The sequence below is a fragment of the Chroicocephalus ridibundus genome, chromosome 2 (assembly GCF_963924245.1).
Source record: "Chroicocephalus ridibundus chromosome 2, bChrRid1.1, whole genome shotgun sequence".
Lineage (NCBI taxonomy): Eukaryota > Metazoa > Chordata > Aves > Charadriiformes > Laridae > Chroicocephalus > Chroicocephalus ridibundus.
In genome coordinates, this window is record NC_086285.1 from 51,289,480 (window position 1) to 51,314,398 (window position 24,919).

At 39.4% G+C, this 24,919-nt stretch overlaps 1 long non-coding RNA gene across 1 annotated transcript in view; it reads left to right on the top strand.

Moving 5' to 3' along the window:
* LOC134510635 (uncharacterized) overlaps positions 1–24,919 on the top strand; it is an 87,251-nt gene that overhangs the window by 19,471 nt on the left and 42,861 nt on the right. Inside the window, exon 2 of the long non-coding RNA XR_010069679.1 lies at positions 12,850–13,010. This is a non-coding gene — a long non-coding RNA (uncharacterized LOC134510635). The remainder of the gene's footprint in view (positions 1–12,849; positions 13,011–24,919) is intronic.

A 24,919-nucleotide genomic window follows, 5' to 3' on the forward strand; every position in this document is an offset into this window, starting at 1 on the left:
TATCTGTATAGCAGCTAAAAATACCCACAGTTTCAAAATATTGGTGATTTTGCCTCTTTGTCTCCTCTCCCTTTCCATGCCCCTCTGCTCTACCTGCACCTGTCTTCAATTTACGTCCTATTTTCACCTGCAACAAATGGAATTGATGCTGTGGGAGGCACAGTGTGGTCTACATGGTCACATCTTGTGAGCAGCAAACCCCAGAATTCTGGAGGCCAAACTGGCTTTTGGTGTGTAGGTATACAGCTTCATATAAGGATTCCCTGGTTCCAGTGGGAGCTTCTCCAGTTTACAGAGATCTCTAGAAAACTGTCTTTTAAAAGCATAAGGAAGCTGCAAAATGCATTCACCTTCAGTGTGCAAGGAGGCAGAGAGTGCAGAAACAAACCCGTCTTGGTCAGGGACGCATCAGGGGCTGTTGTCTGGAATTGAAATGTCTATAAGAAGAGGTTGTGGAACAAATTGTCAAAATAAGAAGTGACAAGGAGCCAGGACCAGGTGGTGACCTAAAAGTGCTAGTGGAAATCAGGGGTAAAATAGCAGAATTGTGAGCTTGCAGTATGTAGGATCTTGTCTAAAACTACCGGAGCCCTGAAGGGTGGCAACTGTGATGCCAGTCTTTAAGAGTTTTTAAGGGCTTTTAATGGGTTACAGAAAAGATCATGGGAACTACAAGATGGTAAACGTGATGTCTATACCAGGCAAAACAAAAGGAAATGTCATAATGAATACAATTAGGAGATCTATAGTTTATTTGGGAGCTGTGAACTTGTCTTTTCCTTGAAATCCAAGTAATTAAAAAACAGATGTGTCTCTCACACTTTCACATCAACATCCATGTGGACAGGGAGCTCCAGGCACTTCACTTGGAACATGATCTGGATTTCCAAAAGGCTGTTAACAAGGTCCATCATGGAAAGAAAAGAAAAAAAAAGTGGAAATTAATAAGCTGTGAAATAACAGGGAATGTTTTTCCTTTTATATAAACTGCTTAAAGACAGGAAACAGATTAGGTGCAAATCACTGCTGCTTGTGGTAGGGAAGTTACCAGTGAGGTTCTGCAGGAAACCGTGCTATTGAGCATATATCTAAATGACCCAGAATAGGTACTGAACAACGTTATGATTAATTTTGCTAATTATACTAAAGCATATAAGGCAGCAAAAAGAAAGCTTACTGGGAAGAATTGCAGGAGGGCCTTATGAGACTGTGACTAGGTTAAAATGGTAGATGAAATTCAATAGAAGTGTAAAGCGATGTATAGAGAAAACACAGTCTTAGCCTTACATATAAAAAACTTGTTCTGAGATGATCTTTAGAAATCAGAGCAAGATCTTGGGGTTATGTCGGTAGAGGTTAAAAAGATAAACAGAAGAATATAGAAATTATGATCTTGAAATGACTCAAAGCTGGAAGAGTATTCAGGGGGTGTTTCATCTACATGTGCCCTGTGCTTTATGGTCTTTCTTGGGCATCTTTTTTTGGTTGCAACATGAATGAAGATGCATCCTTGACCTGTTCCCTACAGCCATCGTTAGTCTAAATTCTGAATGCCCTTTTTTCTTGATTTGAAAGTGTATACACAGATTATAGTTACAAAGTTCTCTTTAGTCTTGAGTTCTTCTTCAGAAGGAATGAATCCTCTTATGAATGGTTTTCAACTTAGTGAAGTTACTTTATGAAGTTTATCATTCTGTACTTCCTCTCTGTCACAAAACACCAGGTATGCTAGTAGGTGGCAGTATATCCACAAATAGCAAAGAGAATATTTGCTATACTGACGGGATTCAAATATTTGTCCTCTCTAAGTGGAAAGCATGGAAAATATAAATAAAGTCAGAAGAGCTTTCTTCTCTTCACAAGAATGTTATGGAACAGGGAGAGCAGGTAAAAATTAGTGTAATACAGCTGAATTTGTAAAAGACTTCAATAGATCCAAAAAATGAGTGGTAGTATTTGTTTTTAAGTGGGCATTAAGCCATAAAGTATAATGGACTCTCAATGTCCTATTTAGAAGGTTTTTATGTAGTCAATGCAACATAATCTGTTGCAGTGGCATGTGTCTTATTTTTGTCATGATCTACTATAAATTTCCTCAAAAATTCTTCAGCTACAGGCTTTGTGTTTTAAAAAAAACCTTTTTTTTTGCAGCTGCAACTCTATGAAAGAGTAACTCAGTTCTAACTACATTTCCTTCTTACTTTAAAAACAAAAAAAGTTATTTCTAGGTTGCTGAAGTGTCCCACCTGATCTTTTAAAAATTAAAAATAAGATGACAGGTCTGCAGAAAGGAAGGAGTCTGTAAAAACTTCTGTTTAAAATTGTGTTACAATAAAAACCAACAAGTCCAAATGAAAACATGTGAAAATAGCAAAATGAAATGGTTTAATTGATACAAAACAAAGGAAAAACACCGTTAAAAATATTGGATATTTTCACTCTCCATCCTCTTTGAAATCTTGAAAATTATCACACTTTTGCCTAACTCTACTAGCTAATAAGGAGCATTTTGGACCAAACTGAATGTTTTCATTTCATTGTTCACTGCACATCATTAATCTTGTTCTTTAAGGCAAAAGCATAAGTGACTCTCTCTCTCTCTCTTTATTCTTTTTACTTCTTCTTTTCTAAATCAACTAAAATCTCTAAACCCTAAGGGTAGCTATTATGCCTGCAGTAAGAAAAATGCATTGCTTGCAAAACAACTTTGATTCTTGTTTCCATGGGATTTTTTTACTCAGGCTTAACATTTCTGCCAAATCATGTAATGCTGACCTGTATGGTACTCAATTGATTTTACTAGGTCATTAAAAAAAAATCTTTATACAAAATCATTTTAGTTTACAGACCTTCTGGATCATGATGCTTAGTCTGATTGTTGATAACAATAACATTTTACATAGAAATGAATCAAGACTTAGGATGGCAGAGTGGTATTAACCCCTGCACTGCACATTGTTCAACCCTTAAGAGGACACGTTAGTGTCAGAGCAATTTTTAAAGTCAGGCTGGGTCTTCTGTGTCACTATTTAAATCTAACACACAGTAAAATATGTATGAGTCTGCTGCTCACCCTCCTCAGAAAGTTATGAATTGGCTATGGGAGAGCCTGGATTTTGCATCCCCAGGCCACCTCAAACACCTGAGACGGTGCCTAGGGCATGAAGCTGCCCAGGCACCGAAATATCCCTCAAGAGGCAGCATGGCCTCGTGTGAATTTATTAAAACACTTCGGTTTTTACCTTTAGAACAGTGAGCTGTTTCAGGATGCTATTTTGTTTCCCACCATGCTTAAGTGATTGTTGTAAAAGTTTACCACTTCAAAGCATCAATGCTGTGAACATTAAAGTTGATGAATTCATCATGTAAATTGTTATTAAGCATGAGGGATCTTCATCTGTATATTAAGGACTGGCCTACATTCCTAAATGCTGAACCAAATATAAGGTCTTTCTTCAAGGTTACGGTAATTTGTGCCGCTCACTCAGCACCTGCTCTAATGGGGTCTCATTCAAATGCTAAAATAGAAAAAAAAAGGATATTTCATTCATCTTAGCTTTTAGTAATCCATGCCCTTCAGTTGAAGGATTTTGCAGGTGGAGAATTAGTGCTGAGGTTCTCTCTCTCTCACTTCTCATTTTTTCCTGCTTCAACCGCAATTGAGCAAAACTCACCGATTCCTTCAGACACAGGGCTCCATTGGTCTGAAACAGGGTGTCTGTGAAGGTGGAGGCAGCGTACCGATCCTTTTCAGTAGCTTTGGGGATTGCTTCCTAGACTTCTGGTGTTGCTTTTCTCGCTGCCGGGAGCCAGCTTCAACTTCGACGTTGATTCTGGGACCAGAGGCACTTGAGCAGACCCCTGTTGCTTCAGATGAATCTGGTAACACAAGGTCCAGGAGGCAAAGTCACCCACTGATAAGAAACGAACTGGACTGAACAGCTGCATGTATTTGTTGGGCACCATTTAGTAGACACGGGTTTGATAGGCTAAGGAGGCTGGTGAGATTTTCTCTTTATAGCCTTGCAGCCCGGCTGCAGTGCCTGTCCCTCATTCAAGCAGATTCTAGTATTTCTTCAATAATTTCCACGCCATAGCTGTGGTATTTTCTGTGTTAAGGAACTGCATATTGATCCTTGTAATGCCTGATGCTGACTTAGCAGAAATTCATGTATTTTGTTATTTGTGGGTAGTTTAGGAATTTACAAAGGATCTGAGTTTTCCCAACAGAATTTTATATGGCTCAATAGTATCCTTTTGAAGGAATGTGCTGTCTTTTTTAATTGTATTATACAATATTCATCATAGTTGTTTGGGGTTTCTAAGTAAAATATGATCTGTTTTTAAACTGAGTCTCTGTAGTACTAGAGCTGGGAAGATAAACCTTACCTGTATGATCCCTGAATTTTGTTTTTAGGAAAAAGCTGGGAACATATACTTTTGAGATTGTGAAATTGGTTTTTTTACATGTTTTCCTCATGCATTTTTCCCTCAGCTTTCTTTTCCTCATTTCAGTTGAGATTGGCAGTAGAAGCCTCATAAACTGGGAAGATTTCCTTATATGATTTCCAGTCTAGTTTCGCACTTGGAAGTAAAAAGAGTAAACCTTAACATTGAATGATTTGATATCAAAACAAATCCAAACCCCAAGTCTTATAAGGTTTCCGCATCAGTCTGTTATAATATTTTGGTTTCTACATTTAGTCAGGCAATTTTATGTGGACTACCTCTAACTAGGAAATAGAAATAATTTTCATATCTGTACTTGACATTCCTGTTTGGTGCCTCTAAAAATCTGTCTTTTGCCCTTTATTGTGACTTTCTCTCTGTGCTGGATTTTTTCAGAGCTGTGTATCATGTATCATGCAAAGTGCTAGATATGAATTCTGAGAATAAATTGAATTTCATCGTGTTGCCTTCCATTTTATCGTGCTAGCGGTGAGCAGTCTGGAAAAAGGCAGTGCTTACATGCACAAAGGCAAAGGATGAAAAGGCTGCTTGGGTAGTTCTCTTCATCTTGGCTGGGCGGCTTTTTCCTGGGCAATGCAGCAAAGTATTCAAACATCTCCATCAGGCCACATCTTTTAGAAGGTCTCTGCAGACAAGGCTCTCCTGCAACACAGTGGGACAGGAGGTACGAGGTGCTGAGTCTCCAGTACGCTGGGAGGCACAAAGAGGAGGGAGACACAGTGGGCAGATGAAAAAGCAGGTAGTGCAGGAATGATGTTACGAAGGACTGGGAATGGAGAAACTCTCAGCTGTGAAGTGAGCTGGAAGTGGATAGGAACTCCATGCTTGGAAGTGTCTACCTGAATTTAAATTCGATCCCCATTCTAGTTCTGGGTGTTTGTATGTAGCCTGATCCAAAGGCCATGGGGAAGAATGGTACTTAGACTCCAGCAGAGTTTGAATATTTTTTTTTCTTCTCTCATGAGTAGAGATATCTCAATATCTCATTTTTAGCTTTTAAAACAAACAAACAAACACCCCCTATGTTTCACCACTCTTCATCAGTTTTCATACAACAGCATTTGCTTTGTGTTGATTCTTACGGATTCTTATCATGGTAGCCACCATGATAAACTGATTTCTGGGAAAAGGGAGACTACTAGGTAGGTATTACAGTATTACAATTAAATATAGCTTGTGGGATTAATTGTGTGATATTTTGCGGGGTTGGGGGGGGCTAAATTTTGAGGCTACGCTTCACATGTTCCACTTTTCCAGCAAATGACAGGTGTCCCTTTTCTTGACAGACACTGGATTTTCTCACTTATCCGAAAGAAGTCTAAGAGACTTCAGTTGTCCCTTGCTGTTTCTGAAGCAGTAATTTTAAAGAAGATATAATTACTGAGTTCTAATATGACTTGTGTTACTCCTGCCAAATGCTATGGTAGGACCCCCTCTCCAACACTGATGTAACAGAACCTGATGTGACAAAATTATTCGATCCATGTATTGTAAATCTGAAGCCTCAGCTTTTCTCCTTCTTTTTCTTAAATTGTTAAAAGGATAAAAATGATGGAAAGAAGTCTTTCCTCTGCTTGAAGTTTGAAAAGCCCCTGTCTGAGCCCCACAGAGCTCCCCTTAATAAGTGTTTTCAAAAATATACCAGGAAATAAACTTGTCCTTTGAAAGAGATAAAAAGACTAGAAACTCTAAACTATATTTTATAGAACAAATATCTTTCTACAGAACTCACTGTGTACAATAATAAGCTGCAATATGGAGATACCTGGAAAAATAATAAGCAATGTTTTCATCAAGGTCAAATCTGTCTGATTTTCTCCTTGTATTTTAAAAAGGTTCTTGTGGGAGGAATTGGTAATGACTTTGAAAATGCTTAAGGAAGTGAATGTCACAACTGAGAATATCCAGTCTAAAGGTAAATGTGTTATACATCAGCATTTGTATTTAGTTCAATAGGTAAACTATTATAGTAACAGATTAGGAGAAATGTGTCTAACGCAAATAGGTCTTTCCCAAAAATCCAATAACAACTCCTCTTAATCAGAGTCTTTGGACTTTTCTGTGTTCAGAGTAAGAATGTTATGGAAAACTCCATCTAAGTAATTTTCTTTCTCTTCTGAGTGATAATTATGTTATGTATTTTTACAGTTGCATTTTAGAGTCTCGGGCACAGATCAGTATACCCCTGTTTGTGAACTCTGTTAAATATGGTGCTTTCAACCCAAAGAGAGAAAAAGGGATGAAAATAACCTCTGTATATAACTGTGTACCCAAACTCTGAAAACAATTAAGGTTGTGGTAACTCAGAAACCCAAATGTGCTTGCTTATGGCAATGTAAATGAGAGGTTATGTGCCAAACGGTAATGCACTGGGACTCAGAGGGTTACCAGACAGGATGAAGGATGCCGGGCAAAGGTATTATTGGAAAAGAAAGGATAGTACCATTTGAGAGCAATGTTGAAATAGTCCTCTCTTGGAATAATGAAAAGGAGCAACACGACGTGAAAACTCAGTTAATCAAACTGTCTATCACTAAATACAAGGCTTAGCTGCCTCTGATCTTTGCAATTCCTCCTCTGGGCATTTTCACCAAAGCTTCTGTTTAATAACTGCTGTGGTGGTTATATCTTTATTTTTTTGTTAAGGGAACTAAACCTTGCTTCTAATTAAGTAGTCCTACTGGTGGCAGCTAACAAAAATCTCTGTACATCTGGAAGGAAAACAGGGTAGAAAAGGAAAGAGCTTTGGTGTCTTGCCAAGGGTAGGGAGCTTTTGGCATTTTTGGAGGATGCTTGAGGTCATTACAGCCTCTGTATTTTCCAAATCCAGAAAAAAACAAACAACCCAACACAAAATCAAGTAACTTATTCAATTTGTTCACTACTATTGCCATAGTACTGTATGTTGCCTTCAGATCCTGTCTCCAGAGTTTAAGAGACCAAAGACAAGTTATTATTTTGGGATTATGCTGGGCAATTGTCATTCCATAAATGTCTTGGTTTCTGTACTTTCACCTGCTCATGCATTACTGGCCAATGTCAGAGAATGGTCAAGACAGATCTTTCATCTGAATGAGTATGGCTGTTCTTATGTTATAGTTTTGGTTAAAATCAAAACATGCTCCTGAATTTTTATTATTTTTATTTTAACATAGACAGCTCTGTCATAACAGAAAGGAAGAAAATAATATGCTTTGTAATATCCCAGTGATAGAAACTCTAAGACTAAATAGTAAAGAATGGACCGCTTTATGTCGTTGGATTCTCAAATTTTCAGGCTGTTCTGAGGATCTTCCACAGTTAGTTGGTATTGGTGGGTTTCTACTGGAGCACTTAGCTTTATAGATGCCATTTTTGTTTGACCTCTTTGGTAGTTGTGATAAAAATGTACAAAACTGCTAAAGAAGGGATTGACTCCATAAATTTGTAAGAGTATAAAATGTAATGATTTCCTTTTTTTCTCCTTCTTATTTAAGTGGTAAACCATGGGCATAGAATATTTTTAGTAAGACCACATAAGTAATCCTGTCTATTTTGCAGTGCCTGCTAGACATTTCTAGTATGAAATTAATGTGTTAACCACTCCACTTAAAAAAAACTTAGGACATATTCTTTGAAAGTTTGGTTCTATTCTGAGAAGCGACAATACTAAAGTGTCACCTTTTAACTTATCAGATCTGCTCCTTATGTGTGTTCAGAGTTTTATCTGCTGACTTCAGTGGCAAAAACTTGTCCCTGCTGCTTGTTTTACTCTTGTTCATCCTCCAGAAGTGGCAATGCTCCATGAAGAGATCTCGATTCTGCTCCTTTCTGTGTATCTTTATCATGAGAAGTGTTTATTGAGTTTTAATTAAAAGGATACATCAGATAGCCTCAAGAGACTGCATCCAAATCAGCGGTGTTGTGCTAGTTCAATATATACGTTGAAGACAGCAGAACTAAGATATGATAACAGACCTAATTAGTTCTGCACAAATGTTATTTACTGATGGTCATGTAGCAGAGGGGGAGGATCTAGGCTGGCTTCAGATGCACAGTGACTTTTTTAGAATGGCTACTGGGAGAGGAAATAGGAAGCAAATAGCCCATCTCTAGAACTAATAGATTTGATCTGAAATTTCTGATGCATCAACTTCTGAACTCCATGTTGCCATTTTTACTGGGCTGCTTTTCTTAGAAGAATTCTTTGGATCCCTGAGCAGTGGAAAGGGTAGCTAAGGAAATATAAAAGGATATTCAGATCATTTTAAGGTTTTTCTTTTGTCTCTGTGTACCTGAGCAAGGGTGAAACAATCCTGTTGGTCAAATTTCTGTACAGAATTTTGACAGAATGTTATTTTTACCTTGCTAGTGAGGCTACTTTGTGTGTATGACTCATGTATGCCATGCTGCTGAGTACTTTTATTTATTATTTATACAGCCATGCATATTCCATGAAATGGACATTTCTCTGTCACCTTCATTGATGTCTGAATCTCTGTGGAAAAAAAAAAAAAAGCTAGCTCTAAAAAACAACTCCTTATTAAAGATGGACATGAGGAGTTCCAAATGCAAGCTTTTCTTTCCCTAAATCCAAGTTGCATCAAGATCCTCAAATTATCATATGGGGAGGAACTTGAATTCTGTCATTTACAATGGTTTAGTATTTGGAGGCTTGCTCTCTATCTAAATTTCCTGGCTTGAACCCAGTATCAATTTTTCACTAGGAAAAAAAAAAAAAAAAAGACAGCTAATCATAAACACATTCTTGTGATGCTCACATGCTTGGAAACTATGGTAATGAATGTTGTGTAAATACATAGACAGAAAGCAAAGCCTATAATGGGATTAAAATGCAGAAAAGAAGCGTTTCACCTCTTCCTCAAAGCCCTTCAACCTCCCAGAGTAGTACATTTGGATTTTTTAATAAATTAAACAGCAATTACATTGAAAGGTTCGTAGGATTATACTTATGCCATGTTATTATTCATTTGAATGTAGTTTTAGGAATGAGATATTACAAGATTTTCGTGTTTTCTGCTTGCCTTGCCTTTATGTACCATTTAATTGCAAAATGTTATCTAGTCCCTGTTAGTAAAGTTTTCACCTAGGAGAGGTCTACAGGCTTTTGTGGGTAGCTCTATTCCGTTCCTCTGGACGATTGCTTATTTTAATGAGAGAAATAAGCACGGTGGGAAAGGCTTTTGGGCAAATTGTTTCTATCTTGAAATACTTTTCCACATTTGTATCACCCTCAATGCAGCAAAAATGAAAAACCTTTCATAATTGCTGTGATATACTGCTTTGCTTTTAATAGCCCGGTAAAAGATAGAAAAAAAAAAATATGAAATGCTAGCTCTTGGGACTGAAAGGGTAACGAAACAGCAAAGATGGGTGGAGGTGGAGAGTCAGGTGAAGCCAACTTAGCAATGTCTAAAGCCGACACCATGTTGAGGAGCAACATGGGTATGAGACTCACAAAAGAAGTTGCCATGTAAATTGTACCCCTGTTGCTTTAAATCCATTCATCTCTCAGAATATTACATGCAACTGATTTGACGTTTGAATAAATAAATGAATGCTATTTTATTCTTGTCTTAGTAGACTATTATAAGGCTCATTGCTTCAGGCTGTTGACCAGTTTATTGATGACATTTTTGTCCATGCATTAGGGAAAGGTGAATCAATATTGGTTATTAACAATCCTTTTATTGCTGTGAGCCTCCCGTGCATGTGGGATACGATCACAGGGTCAGCTGTGCTGTTCCCAGCTCTGGTATTGATTCTAGGCATGAAACAGAAATACAAACAGCAGAAGCCATCTCCTGCCTCCCTCAAACTGTTTGCCATCTCATGCTATAAAATCACATGGACCATTTTCAGGGTCTCTCTTTGGTTCATTGGGAAGAATTTAATTCTTCAGATTAAAAAAATCCAGCCATGGGCATTGCCATTGCTTTGGAAATACTCAGTCATCAGCACCTTCAGATGTCTCTGTATTCTGCTTGGATGCTCTCTCTTCTAAGAAATACTCCTCTCTTATATCCTCAAGGTTACACTCTGGATAATCTGATACTTTTTTCCCAGGTGCATGGGATTCATTTTACCTAACTCTAGCATCTAAACCTTAGGCGTTTTGCCAAACAATGGCTTCTAGGCTTACTGTAGTCAATGGAGAAGGCAGTTGTCTAAGATACTGAAGATAAATTGTTCTCTTGAAGATGTTTCCATTGACAACAGAAGCAGTCTAATCAGCTAGCGCTGTGTAGGTTCTTACTTTTTAAACTAAAGAGCCATTAAGCCAATCCTACTGAATATTGTCTTCTGAGATAACACACTGACCTAGGCAACATGCAAATTTTAGTTAATGGTAAAGCAAACCAAGAAAGATCACAATTTAACCATAGACTCACACAAACTGTATGCCAAACTGTATGGATTGCATTCACTCAGACATGTAAAGATAAACATATATATAATTCCTATCTGTCTATCTCCTAACTTAATATCTAGAAGGAAATGAATCCAATGAAAATTTGAGCAATTGGTTCTATTGTTTTTCTCTATTTTAAATGCAATATTGTCTCCTCTACTATAGTATCCGAGATGACACATATATTTAATATATATCCTGATGATATTACTCCGAAGGAAGTAAAGGAATATAAGCCCCATTTCATGGCTGATAAAGTGTGACAGACCAACTAATGCCTGAATTTAGGCTCCTCTCTCTTTCTAATTTCAGTATCTTTAGATGGTGACAAATTGAATAAACTTACAGAGGGACCTATAGTAGGGACTTGAGATAGTTTCTACAATATATCTTCAAATACTAGATACCTTCCCCTCCTCCTTTTTTTTTTTTTTTTCTATGCATTGTCTGAGAAAGTCTGCTGGTTCATCATTCTTAGTTTAGATGGTGTGCATTTTTTTCCTTGGAAGGATTGCGCTAACCTATTGGACACAGCAACACTATTTACCTACATCTCGAACAAAGCCTGAATAATCATCCAGTCTCGAGAAGAAAAGTGAATATAAATGACTTCTTTATTTCTGAGATATGGGAGACAGGGATATTCTGATATTTTTCTTTTCTGGGGTTTTCCCTCTCTTTTTATTTATTTCTGTCCCAATTTTTCATCCTTGTGTCTTTTGTTTTCCCTCAAGCATCAGTTTTTAAGGGTTCAGACGGTATATTTTTCCTTTGATTGTGTCTTCCTGTTTTGGTACCACCAAACACGTGCATCAATATCTACTTTTTTGTTTAATTCAGTAAGAAAAATAGTGTGCAAAGTATTCTGGTTGTGATTTTTCTCCCAGTTTACTTGGTGATTTTGAGAGAAGCTTTTTCAGTGGTAGCCTCCCGCTCCAATTTGATTGTTTCTCATCTCTGACCTGACATTATCACAATGGCACCCTTAACTAGTTTTAGATGGTAAGTAAGTATCAGCTAAAGCATTGGTAGTCAGTGCAGAGTACAATTTAGAACTTAGAGGGGATGAACCACACTCTGGAGACGTCTCTTGCCTTCCCTTGACTATGGGAGGGATCCAGCACTTTGCTGACATGCCAAGAGTTAGGTGTGATGAATCTGGGCCAATGAGTCTCTAGCCAATTAATTAAATGCTAACAAAGAGCTACCTGCTGCAAAGGTATAGTTTAACAAGTAATCCAGGTAAAGATTTTTAATAACTCTTTTTTAATAACTAGACCCAAAAAAAAAAAAAAAAAAAAAAAAAAAGTGCTGCGCGTGCAAGCACAGACACTGGAAATGCTTTGGTTTCACTCGGAGCCCAAGTCAGCACTGGTCTTCCTAAATCTATCCCACTGACAACAAATACGTGTATCTATTGTGTATGGGATTAATCACGCTCCTAAGGACTTGATCAGAAGTTTCCCATTAATTTCAGTGAAGTTTGGGTCAAATTCTGAGGCACCAGGGACTTCATTTTTTCATTTGGTTGTTAAGAAGTCAAATTTGTTAAGGATTTAATTTGGTTTACTTTCTTTTCTGCTACCCCAGGAATGACGTGGTAGAAATGACACTGTTTAGCTTGTACAGCCCAAGTTGTGCAATACACGTGGGCAAGTAGAGGCAATTTTGGGACTTCTCCTTAAGATTTGCTACTGATTTCTGTTAAGACTTTGGACATATTAAGGCAGTCCTGGCTCAAGACTGACTGGCAAGTTTCACTCTGCTGTGCCAGCTGGGAGAGAGAAGAGAATCCCCTTTTCCTTTTCATCTCTCAGCATTTGGCCTTTGGTAGGCACCAACAGGAGACTTCTAGGATCCCCTAAAAGGTTCGAACTATGTCAGCTCCAAGAGACTCTCAGCAAGACCTGCAATCCCCTAAGACACTGCTAAAAATCTCTCCTGAATGTCTGTTTCTTTTCTCCTAGTGAATGGTGGCAGGTTGCTGATCTCTTCAGAGCAGGTCCTGTGGTCAGTGAGGTGCGCACCTTCCCGCCCCCATGGGTGAATATCTGTCAACAAGGTGGTTCATTGTCATTCTGCTGTGAAGATGGAAGAAATCTGCCTGTAGCGACACAGGAATGGCAAGGTCGGTGAAACTGAGGGGAGAAAGAAAAGAGTTTGCAAGGCTTTTGCTCTCAGTGGGGGAAATTAAAGGTGGCTTGTGTTATAAAATATTAAATAGTGATTTAATCAGCAGTGAGATATGTAAGTGAGCTTAATTAGAAATACATATTATTCTTTGACTTTAAAGCACAAAATGAAAAATTACAGCAATCTTAGAGGATATGTAATCAGCAAGGAATAATATGTTGGAAAATGAGCCTGATGTTGTAATTGGTGTATGCAATTAAAATTAATTAATTTTAGTCAGCATACATGCATGCAAATATGAAATCAACGAATTTCAGATATTAAACTCATAATTATAGTGATACTGTTGCCAGAGCTAGTGACAGAGGAATTGACTTTTCAATGGTAAATACTTGCTCTTCAGATTTGAGGTCTGTTCTCTCTGCTATCATGTCAATCCGAAATCTAATGATTAAAACCATCTGATCAGCCATGATTAAAAGAAAATTTTTAGAATCCCCCTCATTTCGACTTGCACTTCCTAGCTTCTCAGCTGCATCAGTCATACTCACCTGTGGGATAACTGCAAGATATTTTTCCATCAAGAACAATTTGAGTTTAAGAAGTTCCCACCCACACACTCACTGGTTGATACACTGGTTGATACACCTCTCAGCCCTAGATTGCTCTCCCTGTCTCTTTCCTAATATAGGCTTGCAGAACAGTGCTGTAAGCCTTCTCATTATATGATCCACCTTTGTGAAGATAAATCTTCCCTCTGGTTTCTATGCAGATTATTTCATTCTTCAATAACTGTTCAGCAGACAAAGTGATTCTCTTTATTTCACCTACAAATAAAACCCCCAATGCTAGCAAGAAAATTGCTCTAGTGTATGGAAATTATACAGAGTAGCAGCCCTCTCAGCTCTGGTCAAAATTTGCTTCAAGTCTTTACAGTTCCTTGCTTTGGAGCCTGACATACTGTTACAAAAGCTCCTGCTTTTCCAAAAGTCATTCAAGGTAACATAGGAGCAATTCTAACACAGACTGATTATTCTGCTACTAAAATGAATAAAAAGTCTGAAACATCAGAAGTATGATAACTCTAAAACTACAGCTATTATTAAACATTAGATAGGGTACACTATGCTCTCACATTTTTTGATCCAGTTTAGCCTAGCAGTCAGCACCACATTAATCCTTTTTAGATTATATATGCAATCCAAAACAGAAAGCGGACCCCTGTTGGCTTGAAGTGTCACTAAAAAAAAAAAAAAAGCCTTTAAAATAGCTTTAACTTAAGCTTCCCTGTTCTCCCATGGTATAAACATACATGGCATGAGAATTCAAGGACGTTCTCTAAGTGAAACAGAAAGGAAAGATGTGCTGATGAGTGAAAAGGAGGGCAGAGCTTCCCTGCTTCCCCCCATTCGTACCTGTGTACCCAGCATGCCGGACTCTGCCATGCCTTTGGTTTTCATTTACTTCAGTATCCTCTCCTGTTCTGGCAGCAATCTACTCATTGAAAATGCGTTTCCTTACTAAACCCTCCAGCCATTTAAAAGCAGCCATTTCTCACAGGAGGTATCTGTGAAGGCTCGCCCGGGTTACAGGAGCGAGGTGCGTGGGGAGGGTGTGGGAATCTCTGAGAGACAATTAGGCGGGTACCATTGCTGGCTCACCTTTGTGCTTACTGTCCGTCCACTCAGCGAGGAGAGCTGAAGCTGCTGTTACTCTTGTGTTCCTCTGCCTTTTTTAGGGACCCACAGGTTTTTATTTCAATGTTTCTTCCCCCTTTTTTACACTGTAGCCTGTTTGTGTGCACACTGTATATTAAATGCAAATTAATGTACTGAAGGAATGATAATTTGGTGATGTAGGTAGCCTGAGCAGAAAGATCATGTTTGTGTAAAAATGGAACCTGAGCAGAGTTATACAATCACCACGAAAATGTCTGATTTGTCTAAGCATTACCACTTTTATCCGCTGCACGCAATAGCAACAGGAATCAAAGCAGCTAACTTTCCATCATCTCAGGACAAAGGTGCCTGTTTGATTCAGCTTCAAGGGCTGCATGCACAATCAGACCCCTGGAGATACTGAAAGGCAGGAACCGGAGAGATGCTTCAACAAAGTTCATAGGGAGGAAGCTGCCTGCATGGAAAGAAAAAGAATGAGAGGGGAAATGAAAAATGGGATGGGACATGAATATGCTTGGAGGTCACAGAAAGGTCTAAAAAGGGAAGAAGATATTCAGAAAGACACTTACAATGGAAATATGGTTGCTATTAAAACAAAACAGAGTCATTACTTAGGTTTAATGAAGCTGAATTTAATCAAGAAGGAATTGAACAAACTGTTTGATGATTGCACACTGTAATGTAGCAGCATAGTGTGGCAGAGCTTTGCAAAACGGAGCAAATGCTGTCCCTGCCTCCACACACATGGAGGTGGAGCAGGCGACCTGCGCAGCGGCACAGCTCCTTTCTGTGTCAGGAAGGGTCAGGTCTCCAGGGCCCTCTTTCCCTGGCAAGTGCGGATCTCAGGTGCTGGCATGGGAGGGAGGAGAGGAGTGCCTTGGGGCGCTGTGTAGCAGTCGGCTAGAAGTGAGAAGAGTCAAACAGGGAGCAGCTGGGTGATTAAATCTCCTTTATTCACTGGGCTGCAGCTTTCTTAAAGGATCTCCTGCATGTTTTCTCTGAGGTGCATGCCTCAGCTCACCCACCCACATGCCGAATGTCAATCAGGGTCATCCCAAATTCTGGGTAGAGAATTTGTGCTGCGCAATCCTTGCTGGTCACAGGGATTCAGGGAAGCAGACACCTAACAGGCTGTGTGGCACCTCGGCCACCCTGCTGACACCTTTCACACTGGAGAGTCACCCTGAAAAGTAGAGTGCTTGAAAAGCAGAGTATTGCAAAAGTAAATACACAGCTACAGTCTTCTGGGGTCAGAAGTCTGAGTCTGGAGGGATTCTTTGGACTGCTTTGTTTCCGGATAACAATTCTGCAGCTTCCTATATTTATGCTTCCTCTAGCTGCTCCACTTCTAACAGTGTGGGGTTTTTTTGGCTAATATAAGGCATTGGAAAAAGAGATGCATGCAGGAGATCCACACGTCCTCCCTCCTGCAAGGTTAAAGGAGGATTGGCACATGCCAGAGCAAAGAGAGCCGTTCGAGGGTGTGGGGGTGTGTGGGGGGTTGGTGTCAACAATTCAGCCACACCGTCGCTGCTGATCTGCTGCTCTGCCTCTTCAGGGCTGGCTCTGTGTCCAGTGCTCCGTGCTGTCGGTGCTTGGCACTCACCAGCACGACACTTTCATTGGGCTTGCCTTTTGCCAGAATGGCATCTCTCAGAGGAAAACAGAATATCTGAGGAGGTGTGTCCTTGCGCCATATTTCTATGGCAGTAGCTCGTATGGATGCCATCGAGATTGTTGAGGGTCCACAGTGTGCGGCTCAGCATCCGTGAAACTTGAATGAATGGAAGAAGGGGTAAAAGTTTCATTTACTGTCTTTGTATTTGGGCAGTAGTGATTTTGGTGCCTTTGTGGCTATACAGTCATCCTGATTTTCTGAAATTTCACTTTCACACGGCGGAAGGTACAAGCACAGCTAGGTTATAGGTTTTCTTTTCTTTTCTTCTGAGTGAGTGAAGACAGAGGGACTGGTCTCAACTGCTTTAGGATGTAGATGTATTACTCTCATCAAATTTTACTATCAAAAGTCTGAAGGTAGAGTTTATGGCAGGCCATTATTCCAGTTTTATGCCCTGGTAACTTTTACATAGTTCTTTAAGAAGGAATTCTTTTAAAGTCACCTTATTTTGCCCCTTTTTCTGTCAACAACTGTTGTTGGTAGCTGCAGTAAAAACAAATTCTGATGTGTGAAAATAACATGCTTTGTTTGCTTTTCAACATAGAGAGATTAAAGGAAATAGTGTGATAATTATTAATTTTGCTCTTTTAAGTGAATCTGCACATTTTTCATCTGTCCCCACTCCTCATTTTACTGCAAAAGACGTTTTCTTTTTAACTTATGTTCATCTGATAGCTATATTTTGAGGTTGGAAATCCCTGTACTCTTCCTCCAACCAAAGTATAAAATAAATGCAAGAGACAAAATCTTGAATCCATGTAAAGACTCAAGGAAGGAAGAGACGGGTCACCCTGAAACCTCTAACATCATAGCCTTTTATGAGAGCACTACTACAATTTGATCAAGAGACATACGCTTTGCTTGTTATTTGTTGGGTCTCCTGATGCCTCAGCCAATATAAAACTTTTTGCTGGGTATTGAAATTAAAGTTATGAACAGCAAGTACTTTATTATTTGCATTACATTGTGTTGTGACTAGTCATCAGTGAGTTTAATCATCACCTTCTAATATTAGGAAAAAGAGTATTTAAAGGCAGGGCATGGTGGCATTATTTCAGTGGTATTCTAGGTACCTAGCTGCTTTGCCTCCTGCAGAGCTTTTCTGTCTCAGCCTTAGACCCTATTGCTGTAAGTGGGAGCGTGGCTTTGGAAGCAGTGGAAACAAACGTGCCTGGCATGCAAGGGTGAGGTATTGGCAAAACAATATGAGGGAAAGTTACATGGCTGATTGTACACTTATTCTTTGGCTAAGTGAGGAAGCCAGGTGAAATATGTAAATAGAAGATGGATTTTTCGTTAGTCAGGGATCGAAATGGGCCAGTATTGAATCACACTGTAGTGTTACTTCTCAGAACATGAAACAGATGTAGCGACACTTTCCAAGCATATAGGCTGCAGGAAAAATAGGTTTCATTAAGTACTCTTAAATTTTCATTTTGACTAGAGGTAATAGTGGAGAACAATGGTAATCACGGATGTTGAAAAGCCAGACTCCTGCCAATCATGACATTTTCAAAAATTGGTTAGGTTAATATGTTTAAATTAAAACTGAATGGATCATTTAATCAGGTGCCTCCAGGAGCAAAAAGAAAATGCTAAGTATTGTGTGACTAGTGAAAAAAGCTAAATTCCAAGAGTCTTCAGCCTGCATTTACTTAAATCCCTGGAGTTGAATTGCATTTTGGAGAAGGTACTTCCTAAAAGTGATGAGAAGTAAAGAGAGAGCTGGAGATGAAGAAACACAGGTGGAAAGTATATTGTAAAAGAGAGAACTAAGGATTAGCATGGGAATTGCATTCTTATTACTGGCTGCCTTTTAAGTGTTTTGTAGGCTGGTTAAATAGTCTTGTGTCATATCTGTGCCAGGATCCTAGATATTTCAAGCTGTTCTTCTAATGCCACTGTTGAGGAAAGGATGCGTGTTTTCTTGGTAGATCTACATGCTTGACTTGAAACATGTTTTTCTAGTCTGTGCTGATGGGGGCTATGTATGCAGCTCCCCCAGGCCAGGACCAATATGGGCCAGAATATTTTACTGGTGCTTGAGAGAGGGTACTTCAGCAGCTAAGGATTTCCAGAGAACAGGGTCTTTTCCCTGGGGTGTAGCTTCTCACCAGATGGGCTTTGAAGCTGAGATGATGCTGGCGCTGGCACAGGTTGCCCAGAGAAGTGTAGACACCCCATCCCTGGAAACATTCAAGGTCAGGTTGGATGGGCCACTGAGCAACCTGATCTAGTTGAAGAGGTTAGACTAGGTGACCTCTAAAGGTTCCTTCCAACCCAAACTATTCTATGATTCTATCTACAGGCTGACCTACTCCAGTTTATCATCACTGCAGTCCTTGGGGCTGAAACTCTAAACTGAGAATCTCATGCTTCATGTTCAGGGGTCTTAAAAGCCTTGGATTGATTTAACATGAACAAAACAATAGTAATAAATCCCTGGAGAACAAACCAAAGTATGCAAAGGACTTCTGCAGCTGTGAAAATTTATTTAAAATCTATCATTACCAAACACAAAGGTGGCAACACATCCCTTTTTCCAGCTGCTTGTAATTTTGCCAAACTTCAGCAATTTGGGAAAAAAATTTTCATGCTGGGTGTCTGCCTCAGGCTGATGGTTTGATAATTTTGCTGGTGCTTTGTTTCTGCTTTATGTTATTTTGACGAGTTTTATGTACCTTTTTCCCTTCTGTTTTAATGGTTCTATTTCTGCTTAAAGCTGAAAATTTTTTTGACTATTTTTATTTCGTGCAGGAAGAATGGAAGGAAAGCCTTTCATCGTCACTTGAAGGTTAATTGGGGTGTTCCTTGGGGCATTCATCTTGGGACAGCGATGCCCAGATGACAAAAGAAAAATGTGCTCCTTCCAAGGCGTCGACCTGGCAAAACATTGGTCTTTGATTGGGCTGAGAATTCGGTCTAATTTCCCTGCTTCCTTGAAACAAAGGGAGAAGCCTCCAACTGCAATGCAGATTCCTTCTCCTGTGTTAGACCCACCTCAAAGATCACATGCAACTCCGCTCATACCCCTGTGCCCGTTTATCACTGCAGATCTGATCACTGCCAGCACTCGGGGTCTTTAATCTGATAAAACTGACAGGAGATGCTTATGCATACCATTACGAAGGCAATATTCCATATGCTCTCTAATTGGTTTGAATTTATCCTATTATTTCAACATATAAATGTTGCTGAACGTAATTTAGATGTGTCAGGCCCATAAAGTGTAGGCTCTGGTGGGAGTTCATTATTGAAAAAAGATCCATCCACCAAGGCTTTTCCTGGCTCCAGGCCCAAACCCTCAGCATTTTGCTTACCTCATGTGTGGCTTTTGTCCGCCAGCTATACTCCTACATCCATGCTGAAGTCATCTCTGACACATTCTTTTTATCGCTTCCCTTTCAGTATAATATTTTTTTTTCCCTGTGTCACAGGGTGTGCATATAATTTGTTTATTTAAGAGAGCAGTAGCTCATTCAGAAAGGGGAGTTGACATAACCAGAGTAAACAAAACACTTTTGTGAGGATGCTGAAAGATATGAACAGCACCCTTAGTTTTAGTGACTGCCCGGCTAATGCGATGAAACCTGATAGTTACCATCTTCTAATCCGGGTGTTGTGACCAGCGCTACTCTCTAGTTATTGAAACGGATGAAAGAGGAGCTTGTTCTTCCCCTCATGGGAATCCATGGTCTGTCGACACTGCAAACACTGAGAGTTTTTCTTTCTCTTTATTCCCATTTAATCTCTAATGTGACAATTTGGAAGGCAATATAAAGGTTTGGGGCTGCGTGGTTTTGTGGCGTATTTCTGTAACAGCGAAAGTCACTCTGAAGAATGTCTTAAGCACCGTCACAGAACAGGTGTGAAAGCATGTTAATGCCTTCAGCACATATGCACTCACATGGCGTGGCTGGTAATGAATGACTCAAGCTGCAAGGAATTTGCTGGTTTTCATCATTCATCTCTGTAAGAAAATTTTTTATATCACTGTCTTATATTATTTATATTAGTAAGCAGAATTTAGTCCATTGCTGCACTTTAAGGGGCCAAAAGGTTTATTACCCACAGCACTTTATACAGCCTCCTCCTTTTATATGGTATAGGCATTCTGTAATGGTTTATGGTCTCGCTTTGATGGCGGCCCTTATCTCTGAAAGAGGAACCAGTTTCCTTGAGGGCACTTTCCCTGATTCTAGTAACTTTGTGCGGCTTCTTTAGGACATCATGACAAAGCAGGCTGGCAGTAAGGCCAACGATGCCATCTAAGGACAAATAAGTAAGAAAAGGCTCGTGGGTAGAGGTATGACTTTTATTAGACTGGCACCAAAAAAAAAAAAAAATAGGCAAGCGCATGCCTGACAGCTTGCCTTGCTTATGTTGACCATCTGATTCGACAAGAAAACGCCCACAAGAGACGTGTTGTAGACACCTACAAAACACTGACCTCATAGGCATACACGAAATATGACAAATAGGACTTGCAAGCATGTTTCAGGCATTTGGATGTGGCCTCACACATTTTTCTCACATTTTTCATTGATTTAATCTTGTGATGTGGGAAGGAAAGAGCTCTCTCTGGGTATCGAGAGGGAATATGTAACATACTTTCTGCCTTACCATGTACCATCTTGGTGTCACATTTACGAAGAAAATCACCAATGTTCCACCCCTTTTAATTGTTCCTGAACATGCACTTTGAGGATAGTCCTGAATTTCTTTCCCTCATTCTTGGTGAAGGTCCAGGTTCACGTACACTACGCTGGATTTCTTGAGGGTGAGGCAGATGGTGGTGTTCCTTCCCGAAGATGTCTGCCTGCAGCAGTTATAGATGCATTTTCAGTCTGAAAATCCTTGCTCTCTGGGCAAGGTGGGATTAGCAGGTAGAGAGAATAGCTGCAAAACAGTCTTCCTATAAATAGCATAGTATATTTTCATTTATCTGGAGTTAGGAAGCATCTATATCAAGGAGTTATAATAATAAAAGCCTTTCTGTATACTACTTCTTTTCTTGAAAGTCTTGGTATATTACATAGCCTGCTCATCAGTCTTCCTTGCTGGACCTTCTTTTTCTCTCTTTTCCCATCTCTTACAGAATGACTCACCGCTGTCATTGACATTCTTGTTGGTAATTTACTCTCTTCTCTGGCTTGAGGCTCTATAATAGTTAAATAACTTCTCATCCTGTGCTTAATAATAGAAAACCATTTTCATATCCAGATAGGCAGCTTTTTCCAAACTGGTGGCCCAGCCAAGTCCTTTGAAGATAAACTCTTTGAAGCCATTCATCTAAGCTGTTTTATCTTTTCCTGTTTATGTTTATTTGTTGTTTGTTTCCAGAGGATCTTACTACTTCTGTCCTTTGGTTTAACTCTGGTGACAGAGATAGGATAATATCACTAAGATAAACATGTGATATAATCTTCCAAACCAAGTTACTGTAGTTCCTCCAGCATGGGGAGAAGATTTTTTTTACCAGTCTCCATAAGAATTCCAGTATCTATAAATGTCTTTCTTTTATATAAGATAACTAAAAGCATGATATGATCTCCATTTGAAAATAACTTTTGTTTCATGTGTCTTTTCTTACTGGTTGTTTCCTTATCTTTGACTAATCTGCACTATGCAAACTACTTTTCTTTCCTTTCAATATATTAGAATGATGTGCATCGTTTTTGAAATTTGTATCACAGACCACCACCACCACCATTTGAACACTATTTCTAATGGGATTTCTTTCTTATAGTTCTTGTAATCAGGTGAGATTTTTTTATTATTATTTTTACTTCTGAGAGATGGATGTATTGAACAATGCGCAGATGTCATCAACGTAATAGGTAGTATCAGAAATCACAAGGAGATGCTGGAACAACTCATACTTCCTTCTCCCTGGATAAAATTTCATCCGTCTAGAGGCCTCTCTCTGTCAGTATATGTGAGTGGGACATGAACCTGCAAATAAGTGGTCCTGATGCATGGGAAGCGAATAGTAGTGAAGACTGTTTTGTAAATAGTTATATACAGCAGGATTTGAAAATCTGTTTACCTGTGGGATATGCTAACTGCAGAAGAATGAAAGGAATTCTTCCTTGGCCACAGGGCATGTTGCATGCTGCAGCCAGTGTGAGCTGAATTTGACACAAGGAAATGGCTGGAGGAACAGACAGCTTCTCTGAATAGCAACAGGTTGATCATGACATTCCAGGCTCAGCAAGGAATTTACAAATGACTAAGATAATTAATGACTTTAAACGGGAGGAAAGGGCGTTTGGATTTACAAGGAACCACAACTTATTTTTCAGTTTAAATTAATCACTGCTATTGTTTAAATGTCTCCGTGACACTAGGGAAAAAGATGAACTTATTTGTCTTTGGAATTTTACTAGCAATTAAAATTCTCCAAAATAAACAAAACCGAAATACACTCTCTTGTCAATCAAACTGATTAATGAGATCAGCAAAAGAGTGAATAGCCAGGGAACAATACCCACTTGACTGACAGGTGCCCACAAACTCTTTTGAGTATACAGGCAGCACAAAGAGAAATTAAGATATTTTCTAATTCTTTAGGGCAAGGATTGTAGGAAATTGTGGTGGGTTTTTTTATATATAGCAGGATGATGCAAGTGAAGCTCATCTTTAACAGTGATAGGTGAGGGAGCTTTTCCCATGGGCCTCCAGGGAGTTTGACCTCTTACATATTCCAAGGATGTACTTTTGCACACATAATCCAAATTCACAACCATGGTAGAAGGGACAACCTCCTAAAGAGCACTTACTTTCCCCATCAGCTTTTACCTGTGAGGTTCAATGGCACTAAGATTTGTAGGAGCATGAGTACAAAGGTGAAATACAAAGGACGCCCTCATCTTTTTGAATGTACTGGCATTCCCAAAGTGACTCTGTGCGTGGCAAAATGCCTTTTCTAAATGTCACGAAATGGCTGTCAGAGCTCTGTGGTCCCATGAGTGGCTGCAGAGCTCTTAGGCAATGCTGTATATTGCAGTCCTTGCGTCTTTTCAGTTATACTGTTAAACACGTTAAACCTCAAAATGCATCACAGGAAAGAATTTCACCCAAACCGATGCATTCAGGCAGCTCTATCTTTGAATAGTTCTAAAGCAAAAATGAGACTCTGGGTATTATATTTTGCTAGGTCTCAAAGCAATTAATTTGCAAAATCACCAACATCGCAGAATTTTCACAAGGAGCACAAGTATAGTAGGAGCTGATTGAAGTTTTTCTCAAGATTACTCCAATTTCCTAAAAAAGAACCCTACAAAAACTGGCAAATCTAATATGACGTCTAGGCTTGCAACAAGCTGGTTCTGGAGGGTTTGAAGGGTTTAGCTATGTGACATACAGAAAAGTCGATAGCACTTGAGCCACGTGGTTCCAATCAAATACTATGTCTTTTAATGCAGCCAGCTGAAAGACCACAAAGTTAGAAACAAACAAACGTAGACCGTATGTACTGAACCAAATCTGTGAAATGCGTACCTCTGATTACGGGCAAAGAGATGCACATGAAGCACAGTGCAACGCCATAGGCAGAAAGATTGGATTTAACGATGATTTGTTTTGTGATAGCGTCTCTCGGATTGTATAAGTGCTAGCAAACACAGCCTCCGGCCCCAAATATTCATGGTCTTCATAGAAAATGTGAGTACAGTCCTTTGACTGCTGAGAATTGGAGTCATGAGCGGGACTGTGGAGGTGATGTTCCATTTGTTGTATAGCATCTGTGAAATTGCTCCTGCGATCCAATGCCAGGTTAAAAAATGCAACTCCAATTTCAGTCTCTTCCTATTACAGAGAGAGCACCAAAAATGTAATTGCAAGTAAAGCACAAAAATGTGACAGGAAAGGTAATTAATCAGTGGGATAGATTACCAAGAAATGCAGTAGACTCTCCATGCTTTAGAAATGTTTCATCAAAGTTACAGACCTTTATTAATGTTATATTCTAGTTTAACTGTGAAGCACTGGGCTCGATTACAGGAATTACTGGGTGAAAATCACTATGATGCAAGAGGTCAGACAAGTTGTTCTCAACAGTCCCATCTAGCCTTAAAATCTCTGGGCCTAAGGGTTTTCCGCAGCTGTAGCGCGTGCAAACAGATGTAATCTTATTGATACTGTTTCCTGCATTCTTTTCTGCTGCTCATGAATAAACATCGCCCTCATTGAGGATTTTCAAATGCAACCAAATATGAGTTTATTTCTGAATAACTGCAGATGCGACAGCTACTGTTTGATTCCCATTGGGAGGCTGCAACCGCCCCCTTTCTGCCTCAACAGAGGGTCCGGCCCTGGGGCTTGTAAGATGTCAGCCCGGTGCATGACTAGATTTGTATCTTCGTGGGAGCAGAATATGGAATTACACAGAGGTGGAGGAAAATGTGTCTTCAGGAAGTTATTTCATAGCATGTCTTGGTCTCCTGGGAAGTGTGGGTTGGGAAGTGAGAATTAGTCCCGAGGCAGATGGATTTATAGCCCGTCAAAGATAAAAGAAAGATGCAATATATAACAGAGTTGAGCTGG